Source organism: Thermobia domestica, chromosome 4 (assembly GCF_964235325.1).
Source record: "Thermobia domestica chromosome 4, izTheDome1.hap1.1, whole genome shotgun sequence".
Taxonomy (NCBI): Eukaryota; Metazoa; Arthropoda; class Insecta; order Zygentoma; family Lepismatidae; genus Thermobia; species Thermobia domestica.
Window position 1 is genome coordinate 280089812 of NC_137457.1, and position 14067 is coordinate 280103878.

The following is a 14067-nucleotide window of genomic DNA, read 5'->3' on the forward strand; positions in this document are numbered from 1 at the left end:
ACAAACTCATCCTGCTTATCTGGAACAAGGGAGAATTGCCACAAGAGAGGAAAGAATCAATCATTGTTCCAATCTATAAGAAAGGCGACAAAACTGACTGTAATACTTATCGAGGCAAAATGAAAATGAAATGAAATTTTTGAGTTTTACGTCCCACGGTTATGCCGGTTAGGCTAAAGGAGACGGTGATGATGAGTAATGAATGAAATGGTGGAATGAAGAAAATGGGAGAACCCCGAGAAAACCCACGCACACGGTGTTTGTCCACCAAAAAGTTCACTTGGCAGGAGTAGGTTTTGAACCCGAGACCCCTAGCAGCAGAAGTGAACGCTCTACCACTGAGCCACCGCGGCCCCACTTATCGAGGCATATTTCTTGTCAACATGCTATAAAATATTTTCAAACATTCTATTAGCAAGATTGACCCCATATGCAGATCAAATTATTGGGGATTATCAGTGCGGATTTAGACGAAATCAACTATCGACCAAATATTCACCATTCGCCAAATACTCGAAAAGAAGTTGGAATACAATACCCCGATACATCAACTATTTATTGATTTTAGAAAGGCTTAGGTATACGAGTCTTTTAGAAGAGAAACATTGTACAACGTTCTTACAGAATTTTGAATACCGTAAAAGCTAATTAGATTAATTAAGGTATGTTTAAATGAATCCCAAAGTAAAGTCCGGATAGGAAAATTTTTGTCCACGAGCTTTCACGTCCAGAATGTCCTGAAACAAGAAGATGCGTTGTCGCCATTATTATTCAACTTTGTCCTGGAATACGCTATAAGGAAAATCAAAGATAGCAACCAGTGCCTAGAGTTGAACGGTGTTCACCAGGTTATGGCGTACGCTGATGATGTAAATTTAATAGGGGATGATAGGAGAACAATAGAAAGAAATGCAGAGGTCTTATTAAAGGCTTGCAAGGACATGGGTTTAGAAGTAAATGCAGAGAAAACTAAATACATGGAAGTTCGTCGGGACCGTAATACGGAAAATTATGAATGCGTTAAAATATTAAATAATACTTTTGATAAAGTGGATACTTTCAAATATCTAGGATCAATATTGTTGTTATATGAGATTGTTCTAATTCTAGGTTCTAATTTGGGGGTGTATAGCGAGAGGTACAATAATTAAATCTCATATATCAAACTTAAAGAGAGCTTTAATAGAGTTAATTTTTAATGTGAATTTATGTGTCTGTGAATGAATTATCTTATGCACTTGATAAGCCTAGCACAAACAGATTTCTCTTACACATACCTGGTATGTTCTGATAAGGATAAAGCTTCCATTTCCATGTTATTGATTGCTTCTCAGCTCCGACCCTGATGTGGTTCTAGTTGCTGGCGAATTATTACCTCGGAGACAGAATACTGATGACTAGTAGTCTTTTACTAGTCATATAGTGGTTATGCCGAACACCCATTGTTTCGGCGGTGTTAAACTTGATAGGAGTCGTTATGTCCATGATGACGATAAATAGAGATACTGATCCAACTCCATGAACTACCTAAGCTGCATCAACTCCCGGATCTGTCGGAACTCTCCTTTTCTTCAAATTACCTAATATTTTATATCAGGATCTTTTCTGAGGTTGATAATCTAATAGCTCGTGGACGTGACATAAAGCCACGTGCAGTAATAAAGTATTTTAATTCCGAGTTCCAGAAGTTCCAGAACAAATTTCGGAATTTAGGTACAAAGAAGTATGTCTGTGCTAGCTTCTCGTAATGAGCTCAATTATGTAAGTAAAGCTGTCATAAGCGCATAAGACAAATTCACAGACATGATTGTATAACAGTTACATCGTGATTTAATTCTTCGGATACAATTGCTTACAAATAACTTATTTTCGTATTTTCTTATTTCATGAACTACCTAAGAGAATCAGATTTAACTTGAAAATAAAATCTAAGATTGGTACTGCCACAATATTAACAAACGAAAATCAAAATGTGAAGCTTAAAATATATAAAACGATAATCATGCCTGTTGTTATGTATGGTTTCGAAACATGGTCGCTTACTCTGAGGGAAGAACATAGACTGAAAGTATTTGAGAACAAGATCATGGGACAAATATTCGGTCCAAAGAGGAACGGGAATGGGGAATGGCGAAAACTTCACAACGAGGAACTACATAATTTATACGGATTATCAAATGGCGAAAACTTCACAACGAGGAACTACATAATTTATACGGATTATCAATCATTGTTAGGGTCATCAAGTCTTAGATGGGCAGGTCATGTAGCTAGGATGGAAGAAAGTAGAAACGCTTTCAAAGTCTTGACTGGAAGACAAATCAAAAAACGACCATTAGGAAGGCCAAGGCGCAGATGGGAGGACAATATTAAGATGGATCTCAGAAATAGGAATACAAAGTAGAAACTGGATGCAGTTAGCTAAGAACAAAAATCAGTGGAGAGCTTTTGTGAACGCGGCATTGAACCTCCGGGTTCCATAGACCACAGAGTTAGCTTACGAAGCATGAGTAGATGCCTTCGCTGATACTACAAATACATGAAATGTGCATTTACTGAAAAGATGGGTTCTACTGACATGCTCTTCGTGTGCTAGGGCCTAGGGGAGAGGAGATAAGATTTCACATCAGGTTACGTCACGCACAGTTGCACACCTTCATTTTCATTAAAAATGGAAAAGCCAAGAGAAACCAATTTCATCTCACTTTCCTTTGTGGCAGTCGGACACAAATAATCACACTTATCTGCAAAAAGCACTTTTCAAATCAGATTATTGGGAGAGTCGGGGTGACATGTTCCCCTCTTTTCCCGGATTTTGTGCCCGCACCTACAGCTGAGACAACTTTCCAGCATGAGGAGAGGGGCATATCCTTCTCTGACATTTATTGTAATTTGTGCTCAAGTACCGGAAGTGGAATTAATACATATTGATGAGACTACTAAACGCAATATAGCATGAATTTCAGTTTGAAATACTACAGAATACGATTTTTTAAAATGGAAAAGTCAAGAGAAATCAATTTCATCTTACATTCCTTTGTGGCAGTCGGACACAAATAATCACAATTATCCCAAAAAACACTTTTCACGTCAGATTGCTGGGGGAGGGACAGCCCCCCAGGTCCAAGATTGGGGGACATGTCCCCCTCGTCCCCCCGGGATTTGCGCCAGTGCGATACTGACTCATTATCTAAGTGATATATTAGAGAAACATCTAGGTCTGAATAGCTTGGATGATTTTAAAAAATTGCAAACCAAGGATAAAATAGGCTACTGCAAACATTTTTATCTTTGAGGGATTTATTACAAGAAAGCAAGAGACAAAAAGTATAAATCAGTATATTCAGAAGCAATACTGTCATCTTCGCTCTCTCCAGCATCTAGTTCATTTTCACTTTCTTCGTAATCGAACACTTCAAATTGAGAATCCTGGTTGTCACATGTATTTGTATTTTTGTCTTTTTCTCTATTGAAGAATTATCACTAATGTCAACGGATTGAAAATCGCGTTTCTTTGAACACAAGGAAAACACTGAGCCTGAGAAGAGATCGCTGATAAGTTTTTTCGACATATTAGCTGAACAAGCACCGACCACCGAGACTTCTGAACGCAACAGAGATCAACTCAACAATGCTGTAATAAGGGTTTTTTCAAATCTGTTTAATGCCACACGGATAAGACATGTGGTAATTGGTACATTGCTGTAAACAATTGCAAGTTGCAACCCTTTTATAAGAAGCTATCGCGCCGACACAAAGCACTATTCCATTCCCTCTCTTTCTGAAATGAGACAATAGACAATACTGGCCACCTGTCCATTATTTAGTCGGCTTTTTAAAATATACTTTTTTTTTCAGTGCAGCACATACAAACACTGGCGTTTCAACAGCACGATTGTGTATGTGTATGTTAAACTTTAATTCAATTATCACGACTTTTGTCATCATTATATTACTATAAGTATCTGTCTTAAAATCATTGTTCATTGCAGAGTTAAACAGAGTCCTAGAACCTATTACATTTCAATCGAAAGTAATACCTATTGCTTTTGAAGTATAGGATGTCACCTTCAGTGCCAGATTTACGTATAAGCTTGGGGGCCCCAAAAAAAAATTTAAAGAAAAATGGCTGTAGTCATTTCCAAATAATATGAAAAAGCAAGCAAGATAAAACGCACATACAAGAACGGTGTTCTGTACTATTATGTATTAAGCTCTCATGAAGCAAGTAATAGGGCCCTGTTTTCCAAACCGCCTGCAATGGGATCTCTGTTGCCCAGCCCCGCTTATAATGGAGCCTTCGTTTCCCAACTTCGCTTGTAATGGGGATCTTGTTTCAGAGCCCCATTTGTAATCGGGACCCTGTTTTACAGCCATTACACTTAACTATTTTAATACGACTTCACAGCATAAGTGATACAGTATCTTGTATGCGGATAGAACTCTAGTACTACCCTTTCACGTACTGTTTGGAATTCGACAAGAAATTGAGTCTGGTAACAGTGGATGCATAAGAAGAAGACATGAAACGACAAGCTGGCGAAATAATAGTAAAATATATTGGAATTACAGCCCTAAGCGGTAATAATCTTTATATCGCGAAATTATAGATATTTCGCTGTACATAAGTATGAAAAGTAGTGTGCAGAAGCATTTTCATAACTTTCAGAACTTGGCACTGATTTTCAAAGTGATCTATAGAGTTGAGTTGATTTTGAATTTAATGTCCCTTTCAGCAGCGAGGCTATATGAGACGGAACCTACTGATTAACGTGGAATCCGAACCACATGAGCTCTCTCCAGGAATCGAACCCGGCTCTCCCATTCCAAAGGTGAGTACGCTAACTGCTTAGCCACGGAGGAGCTCATATAGTGATCTATAGAGTGCAATAATGGATCACTAAAGGCAGGGCGGATCCAGGGAGCGATCGCCCCCAGAATTGAATATTTTTTATTTTAAAAATAAAACCAATCCTAAGAATTTTCACCTTTGTATTATAAACGTAAAATAAAACCTATTGACTTCGAGCGACTGCCTCCCCAAACATTCAGAATGGATCCGCCCCTGACTAAAGAAAAGGATAGGAGCACGAATCATAGTGATTTCATCCATTCGTTATAAGCATATGAGTCGTTCGTTTGTATATATTAACAGTATTTTATGTATTGTTACGTCCAGAACTGCCCGAATTTACGTTGTGTAAGTTAGTATGCAGCAGACTGAATGCATTAGGTTATCGGCACTAGTTACTACATAGCAACGCAAGGTACCAACATCTTTTCACGTCGCAGTAAAAAGATGCTACCTACATTTATAGGACTTATAATAATTTTATTGCAACAGTTAGGTTTTTCAGCCAGAGACGTATCTGACCAGGGGCCGGAGAGGTCTAAGCCCCCAGTTTTTTGAGTGACAGAAATTATTGAAGCCATTACTTACACACTTTTGAAAGTTTATAGTAAACTCACAATATATCTATCATAATCTGGGTTTTAGTTGCCCCTCCTCCAGTTTTAACCTTCTAGATTCGCCTCTGCTTCCAGCGAATTTGTGTCGTATTACACCTTGTGTAATTTTCAAGAGTTGCATTCCATTTTGAGTTACTCTAGTAACCTGGCCTGGAAAAAGCTTACACGATTAGTTGAGCTTCAGGCAGTAATTACCAACCCTGGATGATATTCGGATTGTATTTACTTACATCGGATCCCTGGAAACGTTTCAAACTTTACCCAACTGACTAGAAACAACTTGAAATGAGAAATGATGCGGTCTCCACATATTGTAGAAGCATGGCGTGGAGCGTTGATCATAGTTAGTGCAAAAAGAAAACAGAGAAGATCGGCAAGGGGCTTTATTGGGACCAAATTAAACTACCGCTAATTTTATAAATTTTACAGTTTCTCTGTAATGTATTCAAAACAGTAAGTTAAGATAACGAAATATATGCGAAAACGTATTTAGATATGTATTAGGTCCATAAATTACCATATAGCATATATTCAAATAAAAAAGGCGAAATTTTGTCGCTGAAAAAGAAAGCTAGAAATATAAAGATCCCCATTATCTTCAATAGCTTATGGCCCCATCAAACCTAAATCCGGCACTGGTCACCTTCATTATTCTACTTCTGTTGGGGGTGGGCGGATGGGTGGGCGGTCGCCCACCCTCGCCCACCCTTAACGCCGTCCCTGATCGGGTGTTTAAAACAATTGAAAACCTCACCGGCTGGACGTAATATTTTCCTAATATTGAGTGAGAACATTCCATTAATACTTCGTTTCCTCTTTATAAGTTGTAATTCTGAATGTTCATTTAAGGATGTTGTGTTCAGGCATTGAGTAAAATATTTGTTTACGTATTGTTAAATTTAGTTTGATAGTTAATTTACTACTTCTAGATGGCAGAGGAAAACAATATAACTGCTTATAGCGAAGTAGAAAATTTTGTTGCTATGAAAATACAGATACATTCGGAAATAGTGACTAAAAACACCACAGATCCTAACATAGCAAAATCTGACGGTCACTCAGAAAAACAATAAAGTTCAGTCTTTCTCTAGTAAGGACCAAAATAAAGTACTTCTGGATGATAACAAAAGTACATATTTCATCCATACACTGTAGGCTATATGTAAAATCAATTACAGAAGACTTAGACAACAAAGATGTTATGTCGATCAGTCCAAAATTTTACTTGACAGAAATAAATGACATATCTAAATTTAATATTATAGGTAAGAATTTACTTCAGATTACGTTTGAATCAGGGCAAGAAGCCAACATGTTCTTAGAGCATGACATTCTTCATCAAAATAAATGGGAAGCGTGTATGCCAAATTGTATCTTATACTCCATATGTATTATAAAAGATGTAGAAAGAGACATCACTATGGATGCTATATTGAAAGATATTAAGAGTGATTTCTCAGTCACGTCAGCGCGTAGAATCTTCCGGTATGATTCAACTAAAGGTAGGGTGCCTAATCGTTACGTTGTCTTAACCTTCGACAGAAATAAAATAGATACAAAAAATAATACAGTTAAAACAAATTAAAATAAGTTGATGGATACATTAGAGAACAATAATATCTGAAATGTAAGTAAAAATATGTCGAAAGGTAGATTTATCTCCACTCTTAGAGAATAACCTTCACGCAATTTGTCAATTGTTACTTTTCTTCTGACAAAACCAATAAAATAACAACAATAAAACAACTATTCCAGCAATTGTCTTCTACACATACAGAAGTATTGAAAAATAAATGACAACTAACCTACTTTCACAAAATGTAGATGTTTCCCATTCTTTTCTGGAGAATATTGTCACGTAAATATACAGGGTGGCCTAAAAGTAGGTATACAGCCCTGGTTAATTAAGTATGACATTTTAGTTTATTTGCTTCGGTCTGTTTCGAACTCAAAGTATAAGTTATAAGAAACTAACAAAAACTAACATAGAAACTAAGTCAACACATGTAATTATGGATAACAAAAAGTAAATGATATAAAATGCCATCAGCCATCAGTACGGGACTGTATATCTACTTTTGGACTACTCTAATGCTTCTAATCTTTAATAGATACCTAGTACGGAAGTGGAAATTTTTCAACCGCTTTCTGTTATACAATGGAATAGTCAAAGCATATATAATAAATTACATTTTCTCGATAATTTAATAAAATATTTTGACCCTGATGTCATAATATTACAAGAAACTTGTTTAAAATCAAATATATCTTTACGCATTAAAAAATATAATAATGTTGTCAAACAAAATGGAGAAGATGGATATGGTGGCATTGTTTTTTGTGTAAAAAATAGCATGTCTTTCAAAATTAATAATCTTCATATAAATGATCTGAATAATAATATACAACTTTTATTCTTAAATATACAAAAGCTAATTTTTTTTAAATATATACATTCATCCACGTATCATTACAAATAGTGATTTTTGGGAAACTGTTTTTTGGATAATAATTTTGATTGCATAACTGGAGTTGCGAATATACAATGCAAATTATGGAGAGGTTCAAGAGGTAATACTGCAGACAACAACCTTTTACAAGTTTTAAGAAATTTTCAATATATTGTAATGATTGATGGAATAACGACTAGACTATGTATGCACGGGAAAAGTGTACAAGACATTAATATTGTAAAAATAGTTATTATATAAATACTAGCTGAAAGGTATATTTTGATATGGGAGAAATTGATCATTATCCCATCCTCTTTTCAACGCATGCCATAAATATTAAAACTACTTTCAATAAAAATATTACCAAAGAATTCAGATCAAAATTACAATCGATTACCCTTGATATAAATTGAGACTTCTATCAAAATACCATTCAAGAATCTTGTAAATACACGGAATATAAACAACCGTATAATTATAGTAGTTATATTAATGTCATACGTGATCTTATACATATATATATATATATATATATATATATATATATATATATATATATATATATTGTCAACAGACTACTGTGCTTGTGCCTATGAAGCTAAGGGATGTAACAATAGTTGCACAGTATTTGTTGCTTCTACCTACTATCCAGAGTAGGTAGGAAACTAGAAACTCCTTCTATCTCCACCAACCTAAAAACTTAGGATTTTTATTATATGACATGCGAAAGGTGATTTAAGTGAAATTGAGATTGTTTACCATTGAAACTCATTTATTCAATGAACGTTTATAGTAGAGTTTTTAGTAGGATGTTTGTCTGTGTTATTAAGTAAAATAGTTAATTCGCATTGCATAGAACTATCTATGAATTGGTCAAAGAATGAATATCAGAGATGTTATTTAGCATACCTTTGATGAACGAGGTTTGAACTGCAGACTTCAAAGTTCGTCGCCCAGTGGATGGATGTCCACTGGAACTCGGTTCGATGTTGATCTCAATAATGGCTCATTGAGACTATGCCAAGAATAAAACTCCTTGGAGACTGTTCTATGGATACTGCTAACAACTGCTCCTCTACGGGTCTCCCAGAACTGATCATAGAGACTCCCTGAGACTGATCCTCCTTCACTGATCCTTCACTCATCTTGATTCCCTCAAACATTAGGTTTTTATCGTCCTTCTCGTGATGACGAATTCTGTTGTTGTTGATTGCTTATTCTGACGTTTCCCATCTCTGAGCCGAAATTGTGCTTATTCACAATTTCTGCATTTTCTTTCATTGACCAAATTCTGTAGACAGCTTATGTTTGCGATATTTCCACTTTTACCTAATTTCAGTTATGTGTCTGTGTTTACAAAATTTTCACAACGTTTGACATTTATATATTTCATATTTGTTTTGTTATTATTGTGACACTGCAGACTAGTGTCTTTCTTCTTGATGAAACAACAGGCATCAGCAATGCCTACTGATGATATAACATGTCTGCTACTTGATTACAGCATTTTAGAATAATAAACAAAACATTGTCATAATTCTCTCTTTAAACCAATTAATGAAATTAATAAATTTTAAATCTTTACCTTTTCTATAATTTTGGAGTGTCGTGAAGCGCATACTGCAACACGCCCCTACTTTAAACTAAGGCATCTCCGATGCCGACTAGATCTTTGCAAAAGATCGGCTTTCGGAGAACTCCCTGTATATGAAATTTCAACATTGTTAATTCGTGTGAAAATTTTAAAAATAATTTATTTTGAAATCGAAAGCCAAATTATTGTTAAAACAAACAAACAAAAATTAATGATATGAATTTTCACGAATTTTCTTTTTCCTGATTTCTTTTCCAAAAGTTCATTTAGTTCTTTCTCACTTACAAATTCACATCTGTTTGATGAGAGCATACTGCATCTGCTTGATAACAGCATGTGTCTGCCATCTATTGACAAAACACAACACTATTTGAACTTTGTTCGCTGTCGACACAATAATGAATGTTTCTAACCTAAGTCCTTTCTTAGGAAAATTGAAACAGCTCTATTCATATTCACACTATATATATACACACACTATAGTATTTGTTTATACACTTTCACTATGGATTTCCATTTAAATTCAGCACAACACTAAAACACAAACATAAACAGCATTCTGTTTTCCGCAACCTTGACACAAATTGATTACCATGGTTGGCAACACAATGTCAATCTCGAGTCAACGCTTTTATGCAAAAACTGTTGAACTCAGCAAAAACTTCATCTCTCTCTCTCCTCCTTCTGCAATTTCCGCTCGACCTTGACTTAATTACATATTCACTCTACGTGTAAAGCGTCTTTCTGATACATAATTGTCTACGTGCACTCACTATTACAGTTCTATTGTATGATAAAATATCATCCTGATACTGTGATCAACCAATTCATAGTTCAAATGCAAATTATGTGTAAATCTAAATATATTACCTTTTTTCTTTTTTTTTTCAATGAAGTGTGTAAATTACGTGATGTTTAATTTCGTGTGTGAACGCGTTATATCTATATAATTATTTTTTTTTCAACATCCTTTTATTGTGCTATATCATCTCTACTTTTAATGGTGAGTACTCTACTATTTTATTAAACATTATTTATAATACTCTACATGTTACATTTTACAAATATTTTAATTTCTATTATTAATTATGTTCCGTAACCGATTGTCTTTATTTATTCCTATTATTAAATTACTTATTTATCACAATTCACTGCACATAAAACGTATTTACAGATTCGGGGAATTATACTGAAGCAAACTCATATTTCCATGAATCTGGGATCTAGGCCTTTGTTGTTGTCTTGCGGCCTTCCTCGCAAGCCATCATATAAATCCGTTTTATATACAGTTACTTTCTCCATTTATTTACTTCTTTTACTACTATTTATTTATTTTAAAAAAAATTATTTACTTTAAAACTCCCTTCTTCTCCATACTCAAAAATCTTATTTATTTATTTAACTATTAAAACTCGTCAAAATCGGTATAATAATCAACTTAAATCGATATCTCGATATTATATTGATAATAAATAGTACATTAATTGTACTTCATACTTGTCTATTTCTAGATCTTGACTCAAACGTCTTTAGTTACTGGCCTTGTAACCCAAAAACTATCTAAGCCATTGTCACATTCAGGTATAATTAATATAATAATAAATCAATCATAATAATTTTGATAATAATTAATCATAATAATCTTAATAATAATTAATAATAATATAATAATACAGTAATGTTAACTAGCGCTAAATAATAATAATTAATTAAATCATTTCTTGCCAAATGGCCTAAACGTTGAAACGAACGCTTTGATCAGTTTATAAACATGATACTATACTTCGTCTCATAGTGTGCTATATCTATTTAAGGGTATCTAAATCGACTGCATATAGCGTAGTCCTATATCCCCTAAAATCTTATTTAGTAAGCTTATTTCTCTATTATAGCTATCTCTAGAGCTCTATATCTTAACTAGTATTTATCTTTAATGCTTACTCATATATTTATCTAGCTAGCTTCTTTTTTTTTCATTAACATTACTAAAATATAATAATCATAATAATACTTAATACTCATAATAATACTTAATCGTCAAATCTAGTGATAATAATAAAATATTTCAAGATTAATTAAAATCTTGCCTTGTCAAATCCATAATATTCTGTTTATTAATCTATATACTATTAAATTAGCTATCTATTCCTTTTAGTTTACTTATTTTCCTTCTCTTTTCCTCTTTCCAGATCTTTCCATCTCATTTTCTCATTCCTTAATTTGAATGCATGTGATCAGTATAATTTTGTACCTTTCCTTATCCTAGGAACTTAACTATTCTAACTTAATTGCTAGATAGCAAGTCTATTTTCTATTCTTAATTTTCTTAACACTTATGTTCTTAACATCTAACTAATTTCTAATCCTACAATCCAATTACAAAAAAACAAAAAAAAATCAAAATTTTGATCTTCCTAGTACTCGACTAAATAGGTAAGACTCACTAAAAAAAATTCACCGCTTTGCGGAACGACAAGTGGGTATCTAATTCCTTTCTGTACCGCCTTAATGTCGCCGAAGACTTATGTGTTCCTACAAATTTTCGTGAGAGGTTTGGCGCACTCCCAGTTCAACGTCACGAAAATGTGATTTCTAACCTACCTAGGTTTTCCTATAAAGAATGTCCTAATTACATTGAATATATTTACTATATCTTTTAAACCTAATCACCATACATTTAAATTTCATCGATCATTTTTTTTCATTCTTTCTTGCCTTTATTTACTTATTTACTAATATTTACTACTATATTCTTATTCTTCTATTTTTCTTTTTTTTTTCCAGATAGCTACCTAAAAATTATCCTTCATGACCTAGTTATTTAATCCTATTTATTACTTTTTTAAAACAAAATTCTTATTACCTTAGTAATGTATTATTTACTATGTCTTGAAGACATTTTTGTTTATTTACTTTTATTTTAACTTCTAATGTTTACTTCCTTATTTTAACTTCATTTTATTTTAATCTTACTCAAAATTACTTATTTAAATTTTCCTAAAACTACAATAATATACAAATCCTCAACCTTATTATCTATATAACCATAATAATAATTCTTACTGACTAAACTAAATATAATTCTTATTCTTAAACTACTTATAATTACACTAACTATAAATTTAATTAACTACTTATATTTATATATACCCGACTCCTATATTATAAACTTACAACTATAATTAATATTCACTATATACATACTACTGGCTATGCTCTATTTACATGTCTAAATGAGAGTACTTATTGTAGCATCCAAGCATGTCGCTGGATGAATAACAATGATGACAGCATTGCTGCCTTAAAAACGACATTTCTAACGATATTATGTCTAATGTTAGCACACAGTAAGGGCGGGTGGTGCGGGTTAAATTACCCTTATGGCTTCCAGCCATGTTTATAGCCCAGTAACTATACTATGTTCCTTAATATCATAACGAGAATCAAACCTAAACGCATGTCATTTCTTGTATCTGACCATTTCAAGATGTATGACTACTTTTACTGATCCAGGGATCGAACCTAGAGTCACTTTTACTTTATCACTAATGGGTTACTAAACTTATTAAACAGTAGACCTCCCGGAAATCGAACCAAAGGTCGCCTCCACCATTTCAACCTCCTTGCGGGAGCGTAGTATGACTTACTTACTAATTATAATGCGAAAGGAGATTGAATTAAAACTTGATAATGTTAATCTTTAGAGAATTCATTTATTCACTTATTGTTTTATAGGAGAGTTTTAGTAGTAGTATGTTTGTCTGTGTTATTAAGTAAAATAGTTAATTCGCATTGCATAGAACTATCTATGAATTGGTCAAAGAATGAATATCAGAGATGTTATTTAGCATACCTTTGATGAACGAGGTTTGAACTGCAGACTTCAAAGTTCGTCGCCCAGTGGATGGATGTCCACTGGAACTCGGTTCGATGTTGATCTCAATAATGGCTCATTGAGACTATGCCAAGAATAAAACTCCTTGGAGACTGTTCTATGGATACTGCTAACAACTGCTCCTCTACGGGTCTCCCAGAACTGATCATAGAGACTCCCTGAGACTGATCCTCCTTCACTGATCCTTCACTCATCTTGATTCCCTCAAACATTAGGTTTTTATCGTCCTTCTCGTGATGACGAATTCTGTTGTTGTTGATTGCTTATTCTGACGTTTCCCATCTCTGAGCCGAAATTGTGCTTATTCACAATTTCTGCATTTTCTTTCATTGACCAAATTCTGTAGACAGCTTATGTTTGCGATATTTCCACTTTTACCTAATTTCAGTTATGTGTCTGTGTTTACAAAATTTTCACAACGTTTGACATTTATATATTTCATATTTGTTTTGTTATTATTGTGACACTGCAGACTAGTGTCTTTCTTCTTGATGAAACAACAGGCATCAGCAATGCCTACTGATGATATAACATGTCTGCTACTTGATTACAGCATTTTAGAATAATAAACAAAACATTGTCATAATTCTCTCTTTAAACCAATTAATGAAATTAATAAATTTTAAATCTTTACCTTTTCTATAATTTTGGAGTGT

General features: G+C 33.7%; 1 protein-coding gene across 2 annotated transcripts in view; it reads left to right on the plus strand.

Moving 5' to 3' along the window:
* LOC145684106 (uncharacterized) overlaps nucleotides 1-14067 on the plus strand; it is a 510020-nt gene that overhangs the window by 16813 nt on the left and 479140 nt on the right. The window contains exon 1 of one of the 2 annotated variants that reach the window (XM_081756000.1): nucleotides 9975-10519. The exons of the other annotated variant lie outside the window; for it this stretch is intronic. The gene's annotated coding sequence lies outside the window, so the exon portion shown is untranslated. Of the gene's footprint in view, nucleotides 1-9974; nucleotides 10520-14067 lie in introns of those variants that run through there. 2 annotated transcript variants of the gene reach the window in all.